Raw genomic sequence first — 20,447 nt, 5'->3', positions numbered from 1 at the left:
TCTATGCTTCGCAAGACCCCACAAGGTCAAGCTATCACAGTAAAAAAAAAAAAAAAAGGGGACACCGTTAGAATCCTAACTTACTTTTCCGTGAGCCTGCACAGTGCATAGAGTAATATTTAATTCTAAGAGCTTGAGGGCAGAGGACCAGAATTGGAGTATGTGATGGCACATTGACGTACAGCCTGAACTAAAACACTATTTGGCTCGCTGTCCTGTGATGTGTCCTGAAAGAGCAAAACAAAAATGAACTCAACTATCCACATCGGCCCCAAACCAGAATCCTTGGCCCCGGGAAGGTGAATGTTGATACAAACATTTAAAAAAAAAATCAGAAGAAGAAGCTGCACAGAAAATAAAATGTTAAACTGCACAAGTGAAATCAATGAATAAATGAATTCCCTTTAAGCGGTTAAAAAAAATGAACAAGAAAACATTTTGTCTGAGTTTTTGCTATAAAGTTCCCCCCTGTGTTATCCCTCTTGTCTCAAAGAGAAGCATGGTGCATTATTTACCAGCACAATAGAAAGCTGATGTAATTAATCTCAGGGCTATGAAACTAGCATGAACACCCACACGCTTAAAAGTAAAAAAAGAAAGTATGGCGCAAGAAAGTCTCTCAATCCAGTCTCCGTGAATCGTGACCACACAGATTCATCATGGGCGGATTCAGACAGTGTACATCAGAGACGCCTGCTTAACTAACTGATGGCACCATCACAAGCTGACAAGAGCGGCACCGGTAAAATGTTAGGAAGTTGACAGCCTGTTTAAATTTGCATAATTAGCTTCAACAGCGGCAATTAGGCCGTCAGGAATCTTTCATTAAAGCCAACAATGTCTTTGTGGATAAAATAAAAGAAGGATAAGTAAGGGTATCAAACCAGCACTGAATAAAAATGTTAGCACAACAGAGCGGGATAAAGAGCCTAATTAACCTTTAAGGTTGATAAGGCAAACCTGTTGGCAAGCATTTGCTTATTTATACTTCCCAAGGTCACTTCTAGTTTGCTGTTAATTAAAACTAAAGTGGTTGTAGAAAAACATTCTTGCATTTCTTTTTATAAAGGGGAGATTTGACAAAACTAACTAACACAAAGGGAAAAAAACTACAGGAAAGCTCTGTTGTGAAACCCATTTTAACACACTTTACGTAATTTTGAGTTAAATTATTTATTATTTTTATTCATGTGGATTCGTTTTTGTTATCGTCACAATGCTTTCTTTAAAGATATATCTTTGGGGTCACCTTAAAAGGCAGATATGACGTGAAATTTGAATGTAAATTATAATGGTATATTTACAATCCCCATGTACCAGCATCATTCCAAAATGTTGCCAATACAACAAAAGGTAGTAGGAGTTTAAGCGTACTCTCAAAGATCACAAAAATGTGCCCTTATTTGACCTTGAAGGAGAGGTCAGAGGTCACATGTGACATGATATTTTAAATCGTTATATAGCACTTTCTATGTGTTGACAATACACACCACACTTGAAAGAATCATAGTTTCTAAGTTATCAGGCTTTTCACTCAATTTTCGACCAATAAATCATTAAGTTGACCTTGAAGATCTTGGTGAATGCAAGCCAATTTTTTTTTCTTTTTTTTTATCAATCACCTGGATCACCTGTTGAGAAAGAAAAAAAAAAAAAAGCAGAAGAAAGAAAAAAAGAGCAACATAATAAACAACATTACGATGATCTATGGGAATGTAAGAGTAATTACTAAATATTAAACATTATTGTGCAGCACGTAAGATCGACAGCGCACAGTGTGCTTTGAGGTAGGAGCCAAAAAGGGTGTAGTTTGTGTGTGAGTCCCCGTGTGTACACCTGTGAGCATGAGCGCGCTTGTATTTAAAAGGTTCCTTCATGTAATGATCTGCTAGAGGGTGTGGTTCCCAAACTTTTACTTCTCGCACGTGCACGTGCACGCGCGCACGCAAACACAAACACATCGTCCAACCACACACACTCATATTTTGCTCCATTGGGGTTTCTTTCACACCTCAAACATTTAGTAAACAATTAAGCAAATACAAGTAATCTGCAATAAATGACAGGTAGTAATAAAATGAACTACTAACTCTTTTAATTTTTGAACACGCAGCTGTTTCGTCCACACGTAAATGACATTTCGAATCACCGAAAACTGACATTTTTTAAAACTCCTTTTTTTGTGTTTACGTGTGGACGAGGAATACAGAGTTCATCACAACATCAAAGGTATGAGCCTTTTTTCACGTCACGCTGTGCGCCACGTTATTGTTTACAGGAGATGAATTGCAGAATGGCAGATAGAGACAAAATACTGTTAATTTGACTATCTTCAGGTTTTATATGCTTACATATACACACGCAGTTACTGTCCCTCCATTTAGAAAGGCAGAGGCGTCACAGTGTGATTATTTTACTGTAGTTGTTTTTTTTTTCATGTGTAATAATATTCAACATTGTTATCAATGCATTTTTCAAAAAATACCTCTCTGTGCAAAATGGGTTTAAAACCATAAACAACTGTGGGATACTGTTTGTCCGTGATTTGAACAGCCCAGCGCTGCTCCCGACGCAGGGAAAGCCAATTCTGCAGGGGTGACCTCCCTCGGCACTTGTGTAGGTGAAGCCAAAGGGTAGATTTGCTTCACCATATTTTCAAGTTTTTGGCTTAGAATGAAGTTGGTTTGGAAACATATTCAGCGAAGCTTCATCTCCTGCTTTGCGTTTCTGTGGGCGCCGCGTGCTAGCAGTGTCCAAGTGTTGTTTTGTTTTTTTCCTTTTTCATCCCGCGCCCCCCCTGCAATGGCTCTGCGCCCCCCCCACCCCCCAGGGGGCAGGCCCCACACTTTGGGAAGGTCTGTGCTAGAGGGTGTGGGGAGCCACAGCCCCGTCCTCCAGGGCATGAAGCAGGTATGGAGGAGATCAAGACTCCAGACATCCAGAAGCCCTCAGAACACAAGAGACCAAGGAAGATCAACAGAGGGGCAGCTGCGCCACCATCCCAGAAAGAGCTCAGGAGAGTCCCAAATGAGGGGTCACTCAGCAGCCACGGAGCAGAGGCCAGGGGGGGTTGCAGTGACGTGCCCGTGAGCTCCACCGGCAGTCAGCTGTGCCAGAGTGACCGAGCCCCAGGCCGAGAGGCCGAGGGCACCCCACCCCTGAAGTAGCCCGAGCGAGCCCCAGGCTCCAGGCCCCGACAAGCAGCCACCAAGGAGTGAGCCGGTGGGTATCTGGACGCCCATCCCCAGACACAAAGAGCCACCAATGCACCGATGTCTGCGGGCGTCTGCCACTGGCAGGGGAAGTGGTGGAGGGAGATAGGCCTGCATACCTTGGAGGACCTGAGATGTCCCTAGAGAGGTGGCGTCTGATACCCGACCTGACATATAGACACAGACAAACAGGCACACACAGATACAGACATTCTCACCCTCATGCTCTCATATGCACTTACTCAACATGTGGAGACAGACATAGAGAGACACTGTACACACAATCACACTCCCAAGCGTACTCTAAGCCCCAGGTCTAAGTACCCTTGCCCCTGGAGGGGGAAATTGCACCCAGACCCAGGTAGTGTTACCCTTTTCCCTGGGGTGGAGAGAAGCAGACTGCCCCGGCACGGCAGCAGCAGGGAGGCCCCACACTCCAGACCCCAATCGGACAGACAACTTCTCCTCCCAGCCCTCATACTCCAGCAGGCTGCAGAGAATGGGGGTGTGAGAAGACTCCAAACCTCCCTCCGCCCGCTCATATGTAGTGTTGATGCATGTGTGTTCTAAGGTGCATTTAAAACCCAGGAGGGCATGGAGCTACCTGCCAGAGAGCAGCAGGTAAGCGCATAGCTCCGCCTGATAGCCCTCAATGTCTACGTGTATTTAAAATTGGGAGGTGGGCAACGACGCCAGGGGTGAGGTTATACACCCTGATGGTCTTTTGGATTCCGTGTAGCGTGCCCACCCCCAAGATCCTATATGTATGTGTAATGAGAGTGTGAGTAATGTGAATGTCTAAGTTTTGAGATAAAATTGAGGCACAGGCAGCCAGAAGGGGACAGAGGGGGGGATGCCTCCCCTGCACCCTGGTGACACACCTTTACCCCAAGGCCATGCATGAGTGGGTGATTGTGGTGGAGTGGGAAAAGGGAGGCAGCTGGAGATGGGGAGGGAAGGAAGGGAGGAGCAAGTGACCCCTCCCTGGGGCCAGCTCCCCCGCTGACCCCAGTAGGCACCCCCATACTCTGCAACCCGCCAGGGAAAGGGGGGCCCAGGCCCATCTGGACCGGGGCCTAGTGCAGCAGCGCTGCCTGGCCCCACAGAGCCCGTGACAGCACACCCGACACCACCACAGAGAAAACTGCACCCACCCCGTCATCCACTCATCTTCCAGACTACACAAGACAATAGACGCCCAGGCTGAGATCTTCCTCCACCTCTCCTATATCTCCCCCTCCTGCAGAGTGAGTTCCTGGAGAGAGGAGAGCTCCTGCAAGATGTAACAAGCCAAATTTTAATGGATCACTTACATAACTTCACTCTACACGTCCACAATGTTATCAGTTATCATCATTCATACAAAACCTTTCAAGCTACTGTGTTTACAGACAGAAAGAATGACACACATGCAAACATTACCAAAACCACAACCTCCTTGGAAAGGTAATATACCAAACCAAAACACTTTCAAACAATAAAAGAGAAACTAAAACTAGGAATTACATTCTAGAAACTAAATGAAACTAAACTGAAGCCAAAAAAAACCCTGTGAACTATGTTTGACCGTTTTCTTTTTAATCTTTGATCTTCTTTCTTTTTTTTTTTGTGCACACACTTCATTGCATTCTACTTGCAAAAAGAAACTTGCTCATCACTTTCTAAATACTGTCCTGATGAGTTCATGGTCTAAATAACTAGTTTCAGATCTTTTTGAAGACAACATGAGGTTCACTTTGTAAATTATGGTTGCATAAGCAAGGTACGCTTTTAGGACAGACGTTCCCTGTAACTGATTAGTTGCAACCCAGTCAGCCTGTAGTGCTCCTCTGTTTCTCTGTCAGATCCACATTTTGAGCCTAAGTCATTTAGGTCTAAAGATCAATCAGTAACCATCTGGCAACCACCAGTTGTGAGGGAATTATTATTTTTCCTTGACCAGTTGGGAAGTGGTTGCTGGAGGTTGACGTCAGTGGTTGTGTATCAATTACTAAAGCCCCAGTCATGGTAAGTGACCCTATGCTAGTAGCTTTGTTCCCTAGCATATTATTGTGTTTGCTTGTAGTTTTGCCACTTTTCTCTGAGCATTAGTGAAACTGTGAGAAGTGTGACAGGAAATATCAAGTCATCAAGTAAAAATTGCACTTTCGAGGTCAACATTTTTTGTTTCTAGTTTACTGCCACTTGCCTACTAGTGAGTCAGTATTTGCAAACACATTGGCTTCTTCCATGCAAACTACATGCTACCTACTACTAAACAAAACAATTACAAGACGTTTTTCTGCATACATTTTTGCAACCATTTTCATGCTAGTTCCCAAACCGCTGGTGGGTGCCAAGGCGCCACTGACTGGTCTCTAGCCCCCCATTACTTGGGGCCTTACTTGTGATATCTGGTTTCAAAGCTGTAAGATGAAGTTTAACATTTAAGCCTAACCAATCAATAGGTGACATCAAGGCGGGTTTGCCATCTTTTATATACAGTCTGTGCTCTGACAAGCTTTGTCTCTGAAAACAGCAGGCTGCTGCAGCTACAAATGAAATCATGATAGCAGTGAAGCTGACAATGAGCTGAAATTTGCTGTGAAGCCTAGGGCAGCTGCGGTCTTTGATGATAATTTTTAGTTTATAACTATGAGTAACAGTGTTCATGTTGCTTTAAAGAGCAGCGCTTCACTCAGATCAAACCTTTGAAGGCACAGTTTTAATCAATTCAAATTTTAAATCAGCCAAGGAAATCAGGTGCTTCAACTTCAAGTCTTGATGTTCTGTTTTGTGCATAGAGTATTTAAAGGTAATAAAGATATCACGGACACCATATTGTAGTCCAGTACCAGCACGATACTCAAATGATCAAGCTGATGTTTAAATAAAATACTGGAGTTTTCAAAAAGTTTATGCTTACGGCGTTTGGTGGATTCTATGAGTATTTCTGTTAATTAAAGGGACTGAATAGTCTTGATTACACAAAGCTGACAAATGCACTGAAAACAAACCTTTGCTACATTTTGCAGATTATAAAGTAGAAGTCTGTCATGTAGCGTTAATGCAGTTTGGGAAATCCTAAACCAATAATTTCAGCTAAGGACTGTAGGGTTTAATGTCAACAAGGAAATGACAGTGCTTAGATAGTAGGGGACAACAGAACAGAATGTTTTGTGACTCATCGATGTAAAATCCATTGCTTACTAAACAATAACTGCTAACCATGATGATAGTAAAACCAGAACTTCAAAAATTAAGATTTACGTATGTGCTATGATAATATCTGATTTAATGGCTACATCATTTATTTTGAAAATCTCTTTCACTTTCAGACATTTTAAATGTGTGTACGGCACCCAGACCTTGGCTATGAGCACAGTTTAGAAATGAGTGCACTTCTACACCTCTTGAAGAGACTAAGTCGTAGAGTTGCAATTCATTGTGAAAACTTTTTTTGTACAGCCTTCCTTTTGTTGCTGGCGCAGCTTTGTATATAGAAATCTGGAAGATGAGGTTTGTGTCTACAAAACAATGGAAATAACAAAACAAAATACAAAACTATTTTGTAACACTTGAAATTTAAATAGCACAAGGGAAAAGTTACTTACTCAATGGCACTGGCCCTACTGTGCCTGTGATTCACTCCTGTTGCCTAAACTAACCAGTTATCATTCCTCATGAGTCATGGGTAAACCTAACCCTCTGAACACAACCCAGTCAGAGTCACTGTAGGGTAAGCCATAACTTGTAGAATCGGTTCATAGTAAACGCCATCTGAAGCATCACACTATGAAAGACTCATAGTCTTGATTTAGTCCAAACCTCAGTGACCTCATAGCTGGTTGTGGCCATGCAGCCAACTAGTTTTGTTTCTAAAAATAACCATAAGATGAAAACTGAGTCTTAGTTTGACTCTGATTGGATGAAAGTTGTTGCACTGTGGATCATCGTATTAGGAGACAAATTTTGATACAAGGTTTGGCTCAGTTGGTGTGCAGGTGACCATATGGCCGGAGAGCAGTAGGCCAAAGTATGTAAAAGAGATCAAAAGTAGCAAAGAAGAAGATGGAAAAAAAATATTGATAAATGATTAATGCTGGAAGGCTTGGGAAAACTGGAAAAATAAGAAAACTGAAGAATACTATAAACAGTTAGAGGTTTACATGAACTCATGGTGGGCATGAATGTCGTGGTGATTTGGGGCTTTTAATGATTTCTTTGAACTGTTCTTTCTCCAGAGTGGAATGATTTTACAGCAAACATCTTTAACGACTTTAACTTCAAGCTCGTGCACCCAATTCTTGTTTTTGATTTTTTTCTATTCCATTCCCAAATGTATTGCAGAAAAGAAAAATAGATGCATATTAATCAGTCACATGACTACATATAATATGCTGAATAATAAATATACTATTCAGGTCCAAATATTAAATTTAGTTCAAAGTCAACCTTTAAAGAAATAAAGCAAAATGTAAAAAAAAAAAAAAAAAGTGACATTTTTGTTTTTGGATACTTTTCAGATTTTTTTTTTTTTTTGAAAAATTATTCACAATAACCTACAACATGAATCATTCAAACATACAAAGGGTACCTAACTCAAGGGATGAACCAGTGTTCTGTCTACAATAATAGGCAAATCAGCAATGAACCAATGAAAATGTCTTTAGGCACTTTGTCTCAAAGGCATAATTTTAGGTGAATCTACAAAAAATGCCAAAGATAACACAGTCTGACAGGCATAAAAATGCATTTTTGCATAAAAAAGGTGACTCTAAAAGTGACCAAAAAAAAAAGACCAAAATTTGGCATGGTGTGCAGTGCAACCTTAAAGGATGACAAATGGAGGACAGAAGAAAAAGTGTCAGGCATAAAAAAAAACCTACATACAGCAAATGAACAGCATCTAAAAGTCACGTCCTTAAAAAACAGGAAAAAGCCAACAAAGGATTGATATAGGTCCTGAGAGATGCATTTAGCCCTTCAGTCGATTCATCTACTGTTCACTAAAAACTCATCAAAAATGGTCTCAGTGGAAGGATTGCTGTCAGGAAGCCAAGAAGACTGAGGTATGCCAAACTAAACAAGAACTGGACTGGAAATCACTGGCAACAAGTGTGATGGAGCGATGACTCCAAATTTGTGGTACAAATCACTGTAAATATGCAAAGAGGAGTTCAGATGAGAGGTGCCATGGAGGCTCTGCCATGGTTTGGGGCTGTGCTGGTGATCTTCATGGATATCCAACGCAACAGGCGAAAACCTGAATGGAGAAAAATACAGTGATTTGCTTCATTTTCACTTGTTTTCAAAGAGTAGTTGCTAGTGACTTTCAGCAACTTTCAGAATCTACTTGCTAACATTTTTCCCCACTGTGACGAGCGGTTGCCAGGGGGTCACCAACCAGTCTCTCGGCCTGTGTGACTGCGTGATTTCACAGTGACTTCTTCCAACCTCCAGAAACCATTTACGCACATTTTCTCTCATGACTGATGATTAATAAGCAAGCTATAGACATGTGTGACTGATGTATTACGAAAGCCCACATATAATTTTGACCTTGTAGTACCATATAACCCTATTAGAGCACTTTGCTCTCGCACTGCGGGCCTACTTGTTGTTCCCAGAGTATTTAAAGGTAGAATGGGAGGGAGAGCCTTCAGTTTTCAGGCCCCTCTTTTGTGGAACCAGCTTTCCGTTTGGATTCAGGAGACAGACACTATCTCTACTTTCAAGATTAGGCTTAAAACTTTCCTTTTTGCTAAAGCATATAGTTAGGGCTGGACCAGGTGACCCTGAATCCTCCCTTAGTTATGCTGCCGGGGGATTCCCATGATGCATTGAGTTTTTCTTTTCCTATGTCTAATTATTTATTTATTTTTTACTGCTATTGTTCACATTTTTTGTAAGGTGACCTTGAGGGTCTGAAAGGCGCCTATAAATAAAATGTATTATTATTATTATTATTATTATTATTTCCAGCCACCTTTCTCACTCACTATGTGTTAATAGACCTATCATACCTGCTATTAATCTATGTCTCTCTTCCACAGCATGTCTTTATCCTGTTTTCCTTCTCTCACCCCAACCGGTCGCAGCACATGGCCCCGCCCCTCCCTGAGCCTGGTTCTGCCGGAGGTTTCTTCCTGTTAAAAGGGAGTTTTTCCTTCCCACTGTCACCAAAGGGGATCATATGATTGTTGGGTTTTTCTATCTATCATTGTAGGATGTACTGTACAATATAAAGCACCTTGAGGCAACTGTTGTTGTGATTTGGCGCTATATAAATAAAATTGAATTGAATAATTGAATTAATTTTGGTTTTTAAAAGTTGCCCTTATTGTAGAATATGTTTTTCCACTTTAGACCAATGTAGCTTTTAGAACTTTAATTCTGATAAGTAGTATAAGTCTGTCCAAAATTTCTTATCTTGGCATTTCCATGTTTATTGTAGACCTAACGCAGCCATTGGTGACATTTTTTTGTGAAGATCATATTAGTTTTGCTTCTCTGAAAATCGAATAGTATTTAGAGATATATACATTACAGCTTTTCCATTTACTGTTTCACATTTTCTGATCAAAAATCCTCTGATGGTGTTCTGTTTTGTTTGGAACAAACACAAAATCACAGTGGGTGATTATCTGAGCATTACTGAACAGAGACAAAAGTGTTCTTCAGAAGGATAACAAAAACCCAGAAAAGCCAATGAAAAACACATTAGTCTTTGAATCATAAGAAAGAACGAAGCCTTAACAATACATACCTATAAAAAAAGAACAAAAAGCATCTCCACTAATACATTTATCAAAGCTCTTTATGTTCTAATGAAACCTTCAAATATTACAGTGAGATAATGGCACCCTAAAAGCCTATTCTGCAAATCAGACAGATCAACATAAAGTGAGCGCTTTCATTTTATTCATGCTTGCAAGGAAAATTTGATATTTAAGTGGAAGATATATTGTGTATCATTAACTGCAGAACCTAAGTATAGCGTATTAAAGGGGTAGTGCTATCACCACTACCGTCTTTTAAGAAAGGTTAGACATTTTACACACACAAAAGCATGATTAAAATAACTATTTCAATCCCCTTATTGTTTTTCTGATGAGGTTGTGCTGCAAAGAAATGGCAAATGAATAACATTATTAAATACTGTTCTGTTATAAATCTGTCTATCCCAGCTGTCATAGGTTTATTTCACACACTGTACCTCACCTTTCACCCTAACAATAACCTGGACTATTTTGCTTTTCCTTACCTATCTATCAATCTATGTATCTGCCTAGCTAGCTAGCTAACTGTTCTGCTAGCTAGCTAGCTAGCAGTTAATACACTCACTAAACATGAGCCACTACATTTTTGGCTCAGACCTTAAAAATGCCGTGTTCCTGTTTTTTTTCTGTATGAAATGATGTATGATGTCAGTGAGGGCGTGGTGGTCTCAGTCTGTGTTGCCCTTCACTATGAAGCAGGATGTCATCTTATCCAAGTAACTTCAGGGTTTATTCTGGGTTTTCTACTACAATGGTGGCTCACTGCTTACTGGAGTATATCTTAACTTGTGTTTTGAACCTAGTTTGTTCTGGAGCAGTTTACATTCCAGATTAGAGATCAGCAGGTATGAAATTACCAGTACTTTACTTACCAGTCAGTTCTCCAGGAAACAGCCTGACCATTCTTGGAAGAATGACCGAATCATCATTTTATCATCATCATATAATGTCTCTGAATAGAGTTAGTTAGAGAGTTAGAGATAATTTTGTGCAGAAAAAGACTTATTTGAGTCCTAAAATGTCTCTTTTTCGTTAGTCAGATCCTGTGATCACAGACCCTTTCATGTGAATGTGCAGGTGAAACTCTGGATTAATTTAGTGAGTTGATAACCAGCTGTATGACTGCTTATCCCTGCCAGTGTTATGGGTAAGTGAATCCAGATAACAGAACAATACCCTGGATATGTTCAACTCGCTTCATAGCATAAGCCTCTGGTTGGCTCCCTGTGAACTCACTGTCTGTTATGATTGAGTTTGTCTTCTCCTATTCACTTTTTGGATTTTGTACCTTTGCTGGAATATTCAATTAAAGGTTTCTTTTTAGTTAGCTCTGCCTACGAGTCTGTACTCAGGTTCACATATCACATCGTCTGAGTAAATGCTAAAGCTTCAAGTTCAAGAATTTAAAATATGGATTGCTTTTCTCCTAAAGAGCAGCTGTGCTCTGATATGAGAGGTGTTGTACAACCTAGAGAAATCAACAGTCCAGCACAACAAACATCTACTCACTCACATTCACACCTACGTCCAATTTATAATCACTGTTTAGCCTGTAAGAGCAAGCTGAAGTACCCAGAGAAAACCCACACAGCAGCACTTTTTTGTTTGTTTTTAACTTCATTTTACCAAAGTTTTAAATTACTTTTCCAACATTTTACAATATTCCTCCAGTAATGCACTTGCTTACTGGTAGGCAGCTTGAATGACATAGGAAAGTCAAAAACAGTAATAAAAATGAGACGAGAACTGAAAAAATCCAAAGGTTTTACAGTTCTCAGGGGCCCTATTACTCTAGTATGCGGAAAAACATGATCCATTCTCTCTTAACATGATCTCTGGGTAGGTCAATCCATAACTGACAATGTTCCATTGTATGCATGTCTATACAGGTATACTTTTACTGCACTAGCAGTGTGATTGGGATCACTGTCATACTGAGAAAGAAGCCATTGTCTGTCACTTGATTTTGAGATGGTAATCAAAATGGATTAATGAATGTGATGGTGCTTTCCAGCATTTATACTTCCTTCAGTTTTGACAAGATCCCCAACACCACTGACTAAGATACAACCAAAGCCATGACAGCGCCTTCACCGTGTCCATCCCAACCTCTTCCACACATGACAACAATAATGATTTGAAACAATAATTCAAATTTGGGTTTAGTGTATTTTTCTGCATCAAGACTTCTTTGTTCTTCTTTGTTTTCCTATTTCTTAAGGACATGACTTTCAGATATAAGTCATGTGATGTAGATAGTTTTCTCTTAGGCCTGTCTCTTTTTTTGTCCTCTACTTGTCCAATTTTCTCATTTTTTTTAAGGACAAACTGCAGACCACAAAGAGTTATACCATGTTTCAGCTAATAGCTCTTTGGGAATCATCTTGTTGGTGCTAAAATACTATTTTATGGCTGTCAAATTGATTTTTTGTTGACATGTTCTTTATAGATTTAACTAAAGAAATCATGCTTTGTGTTAGGCTACTACTAACCAAGTGCCTAACCATTCAAATTGATTTTGTGGTGAACCTTGGCGACCTATCGCTCAAGACCACTTTGCAACATTAGAAGAAAGTCTGGTTCTGTGGAAACAAAATATATAGAAATGAGGAATGACTCAAGACTTTAGCACAGCATTGTAAACTTTAGTCATGTTTATGAGCATCCACAACTTTAACAGTATATAGTTATATAAAATAAGGAAAAGAATAACTGGGTCTAAACAGTTAATAATTTATTATCTCAGAAAAAGTGGATATTGAGCTATAAGAGAAGACAGCTGGTGTTGGTGCTGAATAATTTAAAGTCTAGTGAGGATTGGGCGAGCCACATCGTCACAGGTTAACAAAAACTCTTCCTCGGGGTTGCTCCCAGTCACTGAGCTGACTCACACACTCGCCTGGGGAAAGTGGCCATGTACAGCATGTGAATGGATGGAATTTGGCTCCAATTTCCTCTCACATCCTTCCTGTTCTGTACTTTCTCTGTGAAAAAAAAGTAATAACTGACAAAATGCTAAAGCTAAACCGGATTGCTGGCTTTAAATTGAAGTCTGCAACACTAAACCCATTTCCTCCTTGGTGCTGCTTTGACTGAGGGATGTTTGTTTGACATTGCCCCTCTGCAATGACTCTTATTCAAATAAATTTCCATACTGGAAGTTGTGGTGGAAGCTTTTTTTTTTTTTGGCTGCTTTCCCTCTTGTACAAGACCAAGGTCACACTCTGATATGCTTGCATGCAGAATGATATTTTCTGTGATTGATTAAACTGCCTCAGTTTAATTCCCCCAGACAGACAGCACAGCTTCTTTCTGGCGATGGACACGACAGAGCTTAACAAATGCCTTAAAGACACTTCTAAAGCTTTCAAATCCAGTTTTCCACGGCATTATACCAGCTGGTTATCTATCCCTGGTAAATAGTTATTTAAAGATTTTTGAGGAACACATTTAAGGTTCAATTACATCCCTTTAACTCCCATTTAAAGCAGCTCCGTTTAGATCAAGGAAGCCATTTTGTGGCCTCGGTTCAAACACATTTCAGCAGTTGCGACGTCACGCTGACCTGAAATTAGCAACCATGCAGCTAGCAGCTGGTATTGCTTATTTTTTTTTTTTTTATTATGGTCTAAATTTGGCATTTCACAAAACAAAATGTTAATATGAAGGGATGGTGTTTATTGCTATTGCCAAGCTCGGTTTGATGCAGTTTTATGTGTTTACTGGGATATTTTTAACCGTGGATCCACAGTGTAGAAAGCTTATAAATGTTCGTGTTGGGTGTGTGTGTGTGTGTGTGTGTGTGTGTGTACATGTCTGCGCATGGCATATTTGTCCTAATTATAACCAAAGGCACAGTGGTGAAAACACAAACAAGATGATTTCCTCAAACATAGGAAATGAGAGGAGTGATATTTGATTACTGAGTGTATCCCCTGATTTTACTTTGTGACATTCGTCTCAGTGCACTCTAAGTAAATGGCATACTTTATAGTACCTTTAGAGGTACAATGGCTTGTCACTAGCATAGTACCCTCCAAAATATTTCTGTTGTACCCTTCACATATACATTGTGGTACACATTTAGTCTGAGGAATATTACAAGTGAACACTGAAAAAAAGGCCATGTTGGATTTACTTCATTCAATAGTGGACATTGGTTGCACACAACTTTTTTGCTTTGGCAGAAACTTAAAACAACTGAGTTAAATCAACACAACTTATTCATATTCAATAAACCTGTGCATTTTGTGTTGATAAAAAGAGATTGAAACATGTTTAGATGAAGTAAGGTGAGCTTTTGGAATATTTTAATCCTTCGCAATTTTGTCATTTTATTTCAACACTATTCAATAACTTTTACCCCAATACTACTAGGTCACTTAAATACTACATCTTGTCTTCATATTACATAATATTCAACAAAGTCTAGAGTCTGGTTAACATAAGAACTGCATGGATCTACAACAACTACCATCCTCCTATCTCTATCCGGGTTGCAGGGGGCTGGGGCATAACCCAGAAGTGAAAGGATAAATGGCAGGGTACACCCTGGACAGCTCACCAGTCTATCACATTAAAAAGAAAAGCTATTTACAAAATGATTTGCCAAGTAGGCACTCAAAAATTAAATTAATGTGAAATATTTTACCTTATACCATCTGAATTGAAGACAAATGTTTAAAAGACATCTACATAGTTACAATGATAACTGGTGTTGTGGGCTGTCTCAGTGATCGGCACAGAGCTTAGAACAGGCAAGTGGTTAACCAGTTTTTTGCATGGTGCAGCACCTCATAATGAACACAAAACAAAATAGTAAAATGTAACAAGGGCTACATCTACCAAGGAGAAAACAGATTCCACTTCTTGAGGTGTGTGCCAGGCGGGCGCCAATGATTTTCATGTAAATCAAAAATAGGGCCATCAGATAAAACAGTGTGTTACCCATTACACTGGTAAAAATACAGGCTGGCCCTGGAGTTCCTGGAGCTTATTCACATTCTGTGAGCAACCAAAAAACTGTTTAGTGAGAGACTTCTTCAAGTATGCTGCAAGCCAGAAAGAAATGTGGTCATTCTTGCCAGCAGCCACCAACCTCCAGAACAACATGAGCTGATGGTTTCATCTCCACCATTTGTACAGTCTATCTAAACCACATGTGTCAAAGTCAAGACCCGCGGGCCACATCCGGCCCGGCGTACATTTATATCCAGCCCGCGAGATCATTTTATATAGATGTACTATTATTGTTATGCATGGCCTGGCGATATGAGGCGCTAATAATATACAAACTACAGATCCCATAATGCAGCGCTGCAGCCTCCTTGCTGACCGCTAGGCTAACTGGGAACATTCCCGCGTCAATCAAGTCAAACTTCTGTTATTGCGAAGCTAGCCGCTCACAATGGTGGAGAGAAAAGTTGATTCTGAATGACTGCAGCTGTAGTGAGCATCTGTTATTCAAACATCAACAAAATATCTTACAACTAATGAACTTACCATATAGCACTTCAAAAACTTTAAGCCGTCAAAATTCCCACTTTCCATGGCGCCCAACGAAGTTATATTGCCTGGAAAGAGCATTGTCCATAATGAAGGCCATCATTCTTCTTGTGGCTTCATCAACAGTGCTCCCTCCGATCTCTGCCACAACAGCAACCTTAGGACACGCAAGGACAATAATTTTACTGACAGTAGTACCATCAGTCACACCTATAAGAAAGCAAGCACAGCTACACAGTAATTAGGCTCTATAATATTGATGCTAATTGACTGAGAAAGAGTTAGGTGTCAAAGTCAAACACTGTCTGATGCGAATGCAAAGAGCTAAATGATTCACCAAAAGTAATTTCTTAAGTTTTGGGTTTGGCATGGCACAACTTATAACTAGATAATGTTTGGAGAAGTTATTTTATTAACAAAAATAGCAACGTTTGTTCAGCTCTCCTCCCACTCCTTCACTGCACTGACCATGTTCGAACAAACAGCAACTTTCCTTGATCATAACTGCTAGCATGAAACACAGACTGATTGAGGCATTAATCGTTGGATATTGTTATTACATCATTATTATTTACCACTTCTTTTAGGAAGACAGGGTCATCCAGTTTTTGCTCCAGTGCTGCCACATCTGCTACTGTCCGGATGGGAAATACAGCACCCTCGGGTAATACTGCAGCAACTGGTCCATCACGTTGTGTAAGGAGAGACTGTAGCATTCGACTGTGGACCCTCTGAGTGTCCTTAATGTCTTCCAGGAGGGTTAGAACACGTACAAACATGCTCGTATTGGTGGCTTGTAGAAGTTGTCTTGGAACTGGTTGTGAAACCACAGGTGAAGGAGTTGAGGGTTGTAGCGGCTGAACAAATGGATGAGTGATGTTCAGGAAGAGAGTTTCACTTGAATGTCTATTCTCCATTGCTGATGGTGGCGAGGTCTCTGGCTGTTCCGCAGTGTTGTCCCAATCCTCATCGGAGCTCGACGGGATCACTGGCCTTAAAAAAAACAAACACACACACACAAATAAATAATAATCCAAACACATAATTTAGGGTACTGGTTAGTCCTACAAACTAAAAACCTTAATGTATATAATGGCATAAAAAAAAAAGTCTAAAACAGATTTTTAAAAGTCAACAAGTTATAAAGCACTATTTTGAAATCATATCTGAACCTGATGAGCAGCAGGGGTTTGCTAAAGAAACTGTCAGTTTGTTTTTGTTTCTTATAATCTCAATAATAAATTTTTGCTTTTAAGGTGTTTTTAACATAATTACCTCCTTTTCCGCTTCCCTTTTCCCAATCTGTTTCCAGAATCCAAATGCTTCAAACTGCTTCAAAACATCCTCTGCATAATCACAGTCAGTTATCAATATACAAATCAGGACTTAGAAGAATTCTTATAGATACAGATAGCAGTATAAAGTATCTATACATTTGGCTTGGTATATTATTCAGTAGAACAACTGGGCTTTTTTAAAAGCAAAACCTGTCTCAATTCAGTTGCTTTCCACGTGCTAATTTCAATGAGAGACCTTGGTTTGCTTGCAAAACTTTAAGGCAAATATTGCCTGACAGAAACCATGAATGCTGAAATCAGTTAGAATTTGCATAGACTGTCTGCATTTTCGGGGACCTTTTAACCAAAGATAAATAAGCTTGTGCATTACCCCCATATCCCACACCCAGCTCGTTCAAAGTGACACCCCAACCTGGTGCTTTTTGTTGGCCATAGCACAAAGTTTCATCAGTCCTTTAATCAACAGAAATTTCATGAAAACATAATCTTTAGCATGTTCATCGCAATCATAGTGCTCTTCCTCAAGTGTTTTATTCTCAAAAGAATCAGAGTACAAAATTAAGTCCTGATGATGCTCTGACTCATTTTACTGTGAAACGAGACTAAAATGTTCAACAACTTTCTGAGCTATTTTCCTCTGAGCTCTTTGTCCTCTCAGATTGCTCTATTGCTTTCTGAAAGACAGCTCACAGGTTCTGAAGCTCCAGGTTTCATCACTCTCCAACCAAAATTAACTGAACCAGCAGCAAAAGAAGATCCAAACTACGCTTCACATTTGATAAATACTGTCATTAATTCCCTCTTGCTGTCTTGTTTCCACCACAATTGAAAAAATAAAAATAAAAATCACACTTCCTGCACAGCTCTCTCGTAGTGTACTTCAAGAAAAGTTTCCCCATCTGAAATATGTTTTCCACATTATTCCCTTGCTTATTATACATCAGTGTACGGTTGTGCTTAGCGCTGTTGTCAGTTGTTTTTTTGTGCCAAATTATGCCAAACTGCAAAAAACTCAGCTTGTTCTCTAATAAAACCTCTAAAAAACCTCTGTAACTTTGCTCTGCTTTACTTCAGCAGCATCAGGTAATGTTCATATATTGATTCATGGTTTTCTTCAGTTTTTGTTCAACTGCAGAATATTTCTAAGGCTATCTGATTTAAAAAGCCACTCCAGGAAAATCTCCTTTTTTTCTGTGTTTTATCCTCAGTTATTTTGGCATAAAGAATCTGCAGTGATGCTTACACCAGCCTTAAAAGCTGTTGTATTACAATAACATTGCTTTATAAAGTAACAATTCTAATTGTTACAAACTCAAAAAAAGATTCCTACTAGTATATTTCTGGCATGCATCAAATTTTAAATAGAAATGAATTTTGAAATATACACTGCTTCTTATGTCAAAGTCTGTAAAAATAAAGAAAGAAATAGACCACACATAACCCTTGCTACTATTCACTCCACTGTCCAACAGCAAAATCAAACCAATATACAGATATTAATAACATATTAATGTAATAGTGTGACCATGCAATTTATAAGTAGCCATAGTCATAATCAAAACAACAAACATCTCAAGTTTTGAGATAATTGCAAACCCTCCTGGCCAATAACCACACAAGCTGTCCATGCAGGAAGGCTGATAAAGGAGCATGCACAAAATTCAAACAAATTTAAGCCATAATGAAACAAATTAAAATAACAGTGAGCATGCACAAATCAGGCATCAGACAAACACTTAAAGATCACAGATCTTTAGAACCACATCCAAAGAGCAATTGCTTTTCTTTTTTATAAATAGGTAAATGTGTAGATTCTAGCTAAATATACATTACAAAAAGGAAAAAAGGAGGGCCACAGCAATCATAGTAAAAGGAGTTGGCACTGTGGCCCTAACAAGACCGATCATTTCTGCTTAAATAATCAGTTTCCCTCATGTACAGAGCTTGCACAACAGTAAGAGGCAGATTCTAGAGTCAGTATTTCTGATGAAGTTCTCACTAAAACAACTACACATATAAAGTTGCATACTAAAGTGTGTATAAAAAAAAAAAACCCAAACAAATCAAGAACACCTATATTTTTTATTTGCTTTTTCTGGAAAAATGAGAACAATGGCAAGAAAAATGATGACGATGTCTTCTACAGAAATAGAGTGCTCACTGATCTGCCTCTCTGACTGCTGTGCATGCTCCTGACACAGGGGCAAAAGCTGGGTTGCTCATGGCCATGGCCTACCCTCCTCACTTAGCTGTGAGGAATGAAGCTAATAAAGACAACACCAAATCAATTTTGGTTGCTCTGATAGTGAAAATACCCTCCCATATTCCTCCTAAAAAATTAGAACTTAGTTAAATTGGTCTAATACCATCCTTTATTAATACTAATCATAGAGAAAAACCAAGATAATGTTTAAGTACAACTTGATGTTAAGTACACGCAGTCATTAATTTTGGTGCTAGTTAAGCAGTACACAGGACACCAGACAGTGCTTTCAAACTGTGAAAATTGGCTAAATCCAACATTACACTAAAAATTTCAACTAGCTTAGCCTTGCTTGGGTGCTAGGAAAAAGTTCGCCAGCACTTGTGCCATACATTACTTTGCAGCATCATAACTTTGTAAACATTTCATTTATACTTAGGGATTCAAATTAAGTCAAAAGGTTCTTACCCTTAGTGCAGAAAATAAGTCCGTAGCTCAAAGATGCACTTAATCCAAAAATTGCCAGCTTAACTGTCAGCTTTGTCCAAGGGCGCGAAATGAAGAATGTTCCAGAATGGGGGGGACGGTTTGAGAAAACCTCGTGATATTTCATGAAATAACGCGAGATTTCGAAAAGCACTCCTACATGGAGTGAAATTTTTTTCCCACTCAAATGTAAAACCATTTATTTTATTTTATTAAGCGTCTTACAATTTTAAGTCACATCTGTTCTTTGTGTTTCCCTTATTAATATATTTTATATGTATATTTTGTTATTAATTAAATATACATATGCTGCCTCTGGCATAATTTATTATCAGTTATTTCATCTTAATTCATGTTTATACTTGCACATGACTAATAATTATACTTAACTAAAGTCGTTAAACTCAGTTGCCTGTTCATGCAACTTCACATATGTTACCCATATGGTGCCCATAGAACATAGCCCATCTGGGCTGGCTCAGGTGGGTCCTACTTGGCTAACCCAGGTGGGTCCCAGATCGGATGCCCATTGTAAGCCCATCCCCACTTGGAACCCCCATAGCCCATGTGGGGCCCACATACTGGTGTTTACTGTGTAGAGACAAACCACCATTTGCACTCACATTCACAGGTAATTTAGGATCACAAATTAATCTAACTCTAACAACTGCATGACTTTCAACTGTGAGAGGAAACCAGAAGACCCAGAGAGAACCCACTGCAAACTAGCCAGATTGTGGATTTGAACCCAGGTCCTTCTTGCTGTGAGGTAACAGCACTAACCATGCCACCAATCCAGCCTTGACAAAAGTAGGAAAGCTATGATTTCAACGCTTGATGCAGAATGTTCTGTACATCTCTGTCAAACCACAATAAATAGTGATAGCATACATGTGGTGTGTGTGTGTAGTTGTCTGCCTCTTATAACTCCAGTGATTTTCCTGCAGTTTGAAATCTCGTGCAATCTTATTAATTTCATGAG

At 39.4% G+C, this 20,447-nt stretch overlaps 1 long non-coding RNA gene across 5 annotated transcripts in view; it reads right to left on the bottom strand.

Moving 5' to 3' along the window:
• The window catches only part of LOC146492057 (uncharacterized), an 89,886-nt gene extending 70,137 nt beyond the window's left edge, over positions 1 to 19,749 (bottom strand). The window contains exons 1-5 of one of the 5 annotated variants that reach the window (XR_014872255.1): positions 19,448 to 19,672; positions 16,754 to 16,824; positions 16,054 to 16,471; positions 15,476 to 15,635; positions 8,467 to 12,957 (exon numbers count right to left, since the gene is read on the bottom strand). This is a non-coding gene — a long non-coding RNA (uncharacterized LOC146492057). Of the gene's footprint in view, positions 1 to 8,466; positions 12,958 to 15,475; positions 15,636 to 16,053; positions 16,472 to 16,753; positions 16,825 to 19,447 lie in introns of those variants that run through there. The other 4 variants (XR_014872257.1, XR_014872259.1, XR_014872256.1 and 1 more) reach the window with 4 other exon arrangements.
• Between the last annotated feature and the right edge of the window lie 698 nt (positions 19,750 to 20,447).

This window comes from Neolamprologus multifasciatus, chromosome 23 (genome assembly GCF_963576455.1).
Source record: "Neolamprologus multifasciatus chromosome 23, fNeoMul1.2, whole genome shotgun sequence".
NCBI lineage: Eukaryota > Metazoa > Chordata > Actinopteri > Cichliformes > Cichlidae > Neolamprologus > Neolamprologus multifasciatus.
The sequence above is the reverse complement of the archived record's forward strand: the minus strand, read 5'-3'. Positions and strand labels throughout refer to the sequence as shown.